Here is a 4,449-nt window from a genome sequence, read left to right on the forward strand (position 1 = left end):
CTGTTGTAGCTGCAAATACTTTTGAATTAAAACCTAAAACTATTCAGATGATACAACAGTTTGTTCAGTTTGATGGTTTGCAGGATGAAGATCCCAACACTCACTTAGCAAATTTCCTGGAATTTTGCGATACATTCAAAATGAATGGCATTTCTGATGATGCCGTTTGTCTTCGGTTATTTCCCTTTTCACTGAGAAACAAAGCTAAACAATGGTTGAACTCGTTACCATGAGGGTCTATCACTACTTGGGAACAAATGACCGAGAAATTTTTACTAAAATATTTTTCGCCGGCTAAAACGGCTAAATTACGTAATGATATCTCTTCTTTTATATAGATGGATTTAGAAACACTTTACGATGCATGGGAGAGATACAAGGACTTACTGAGAAGGTTCCTTCACCATGGGTTGTCGCTTTGGCTTCAAGTACAAACATTCCACAATGGTCTAAATCCCTCGACTCGGCAAATGGTTGACGCAGCTACTGGCAGAACCATCAACAACAAAACACCTAAAGAGGCTTATGAATTCATTGAAGACATGTCACTGAATAACTATCATTGGCAAGTCATGAGGACTAAGCCAACAAAAACAGCCGACGTTTATAACATCGACTCAGTTACTATGCTGTCAAATCAGTTAGAACTTCTCAATAAAAAGATTGATAGTTTTCTTGGTTTTACGCAGGTACATACAGTAATGAGGTGTGACTCAAGCGGAGGAGGTGTGCATACAGAATATCAATCCTTCAATCCCACAACCAAAGAGGAACAAGTCAACTACATGGGTAATAATAACTTTAGATCTCAAAATAACCCATGCAGTAATACCTATAATGCAGGTTGGAGGAACCACCTAAATTTCTCCTAGGGTGGTCAAGGGAATCAAAAGCCACAAAATCCTCAGGGTTTTCAACAGCCACCTTATCAACAAGAGAAGAAACCAAACCTTGAAGAGATGCTTTCTAAATTCACCTTGGTGTTAGAAACCCATTTCCAAAATATTGAGACAAATCTTAAGAATCAACAAGCATCGATCCAAATACTCAAAACTCAGATAGGCCAGCTGTCCAAACTAATCTCCGAACGACTACAAGGTAGCTTACCAAGTAATACTGAACCTAATCCGAGGGAACACCTCAATGCAATTAGCATTCAAAATAAGGACGGACTTGTTGCATCCGAGCCAAAAATACATCAAAACAACGTGATGAACAAAGAACGAGAAGAGGTAAACAATAAGATTCCAAACAAGTAAGTACGAATCATGAACCTCGTGTGCCATATCCTAAAGCGATGACGAAAGACAGAACAGAAGAACAATTCGGTAAGCTTGTCAAACTCTTAAAGAAATTACATATTAACTTACCCTTTATTGAAGTTCTTTCACAGATGCCCAACTCAGCAAAATTCTTAAAGGAACTTCTGAGCAACAAAAGGAAATTAGACGCTACATCGCATGTGGAACTCAATGCAGTCTGCTCAGCAATTCTAAAGAATAAGCTACCTAACAAATTGAAAGATCTAGGGAGTTTTACAATTCCTTGATTAATTGGTAGTTTATCTGTGAATAATGCTTTAGCTGATCTAGGGGCAAGTATAAATGTTATGCCATATAAAATGTTTAAACGACTCGGTCTCGGTAAACCCAAACAGACTAGGATGAGCATACAATTGGCTGACAAAGCAGTTAGATTTCCTAAGGGTATTATTGAAGATGCTCTTATTAAAATTGATAAGTTTATTTACCTAGTAGACTTTATCGTCTTAGATATGGATGAGGATAACGAGGTACCTTTAATTTTAGGACGACCCTTTTTAGCAACTGCCAGAACCATTATTAATGTAGGCACAGGAGAGCTAACACTTCGTGCAGGTGACGACGCAATAACACTTCAAGCACGTGACTCAGTCAAAACCTCTAAAACTTAAGATAATGCTATAAAACCTATCGATGATAAAACTAATACTCAATCATCCTTGCAGGAACCCCCTCAAACCAAGACAACGGAGATAGTGCACTATTATCATGTAGAGAACAAAGACACCCATGAGGAACGAAGGCTTCAAATAGAGGAGCTAGATGAATGGCGAGCACACAAATTGAGAACACGTGATAAACTGAAACTATGCAAAAACAAGCCCGATACCTCTTCTAATCAACTTTAGGTTGGCGATAAAGTATTACTAGATGCCCCGATCCCCACATTGTCACTACCACACCAAATGAGAAATCCCTCTTATGGTACTCAGTATTTTCCCATTCGGTACGGTTGAGGTGAGTCATCCCAAGTTGGCACTTTTAAGGTAAACAACACCCGATTAAAACCTTATTTTAAGATTGACAGCAGGAACGAGGAGTATGAACTCCTCAAACCACCATGATAAATCAACGGAGAGGTAAGTCGAGCTTAGACTATAAACAAGCGCTTCTCGGGAGGCAACCCGAGTACTATCCATTTTAAATTATTTTAAATTCAAGTTTTAGACATTTAGGTCACTAACAGAGTATTTGAAGCATAGGTTCCTAGCACCACACGACCGGTAACACAGTCGTGTTTAAGGCCGTGTGCCCAACACAGAGGGAAACATGGCCGTACGATACGGTCGTGCGAAAACAGGGTAAATGATTTCCCCAAAACACGGGATGTGATAAATCCCCACGACCGTGTGACATGGCCATGAGTGAACTTGATACGTACACAGGTGTGGGAATGGAAACCCACGGGCGTGCTAGGGACAAGGCTCGATTCTGTTTCTTCGACACGGGCATGAGGCACATTCGTGCCGTTAAGCCGTGGATAACAATACACGGGCGTGGTACCTTAACATGGGCGGGACAGAAGTGAACAACGCTAGGCACGGCCGTATGATATGGCCGTGTACCACACATGCCCAAGACATACGGGCATGGGAGAATAGCCAATCACGACCTAAAATTGCAAAATTCGAAACACACGGGCTCACCCTCATACGTACATGGGCATGGCCCTAGGCCGTGTGGCCCTCCCCTATATAAGCAAATCACTGTTCATTTTCTTCTTCCTTTCAAAAGCCTTAGCCGAAATCTCCCCTTCTCTACTCCCTGATCCCTATTCTCAGCCACCACTACCCTCTCGTCCAGTTCATGTGGCAGCTTCATATGCTAACATCTCTAAGCACCTCACCTGATTCGAGCTTCAGTGTTTTCAACAATTTGACAACATTGATGCTACTCTACAGCAGAGTTGTCAGCACCTTCCCATCTCATCGCCAGTCCCGCCTCGCGAACCATCCACCGATAAAGATGTTTAGAAATATTTATTTATTATTTTCTATTTTTACTTATTATTGAAACTATTTCTATTTTTTTTATTAGAATTTAGAATTTTACTTTTATTCTTTATTTCGGTTTTTTTTTGAATCCTTATACTTCCTAATATCTCCTAAAAAGTTCCTGATTTTATCACAGTTATATAGAACTCCTAAGCTCATCATCACATAGGAACTACAACTCCACCAGGGAAGGTTCTCCACGACTGCCATGTCCTGCTCGACCACGACCATAGCTACCACTAGATATAATATTCTTTTGGCACAGGACTTATAGCCTAATGAACCTCTACGACTGCCGAATTATCCTCCTCCACTCTCAAGCCGATCACTCTCCAAAACTCTAATGTCGAGGAATTCATCATACAGGAAGTTTCACTTCTCTCCCTATCTTATTTTTATTCTCTAACATCTATCATTGTACATTGAAGGCAATGTACATCTTAAGTGTGGGGGGTATTTATTTCACTATCAGAAAAAGATCCCTGAATAATCACCTTGTTCTCATGAAAAACTTGCATATCATATTTAGGATAAATTTTAATTGATTTATGATTTTGATTGATATATTTTGAATTAAGACATAGGGATTTATGCATTGATTATTTAAACTTTAAGACATTAGAGAATCAAGCATGATAAGTTGATTTTTAAGAAATTAAATTATAGGTTGTTTCCCCAAGTCTAGGTATTACTTTGAATTAGAATTCACGAGTCTAAACATCAAAAAGCCATAATTGTTTGTGAGATTTTTGAGCCTTTTGAGCATCTATTCATCCTTTCATGCTCACTTTTATTATTGCTTTGAGTGCGTCAGTATTGAACTGTTATTCTAGAACTTGCTTGATTATGCATGTCGAGACCACACTATTTGATTTTATATATCAAAATGATTAAGGCACTTAGGATTAACCCACTCATGCCATGAAAAGCCTACCTCCACGATTAACCCCTAGTAAACCCCTTTGAGCCCAACAAACCAATTCTTGTATTACCCTTAATATTAACCTTTAACCCATTATTGTTGAAATCCCCTAAATTAATCCCTATTTTTGTCGAGATTTGAGTTGAATGGATTGCCTAGTTATGTTTTGTTCTTGATATTTAGTCTATATTATTTAGCTTGTTCTTAAAAA

General features: G+C 38.9%; 1 non-coding gene across 1 annotated transcript; it reads right to left on the minus strand.

The window, feature by feature from the left end:
- Positions 1–305: 305 nt before the first annotated feature.
- Positions 306–412, minus strand: LOC121227793 (small nucleolar RNA R71). Its single transcript, XR_005925316.1, has one exon. It is a non-coding gene; the product is annotated as a small nucleolar RNA R71 (small nucleolar RNA).
- Positions 413–4,449: the final 4,037 nt, after the last annotated feature.

This window comes from Gossypium hirsutum, chromosome A03 (assembly GCF_007990345.1).
Source record: "Gossypium hirsutum isolate 1008001.06 chromosome A03, Gossypium_hirsutum_v2.1, whole genome shotgun sequence".
Lineage (NCBI taxonomy): Eukaryota > Viridiplantae > Streptophyta > Magnoliopsida > Malvales > Malvaceae > Gossypium > Gossypium hirsutum.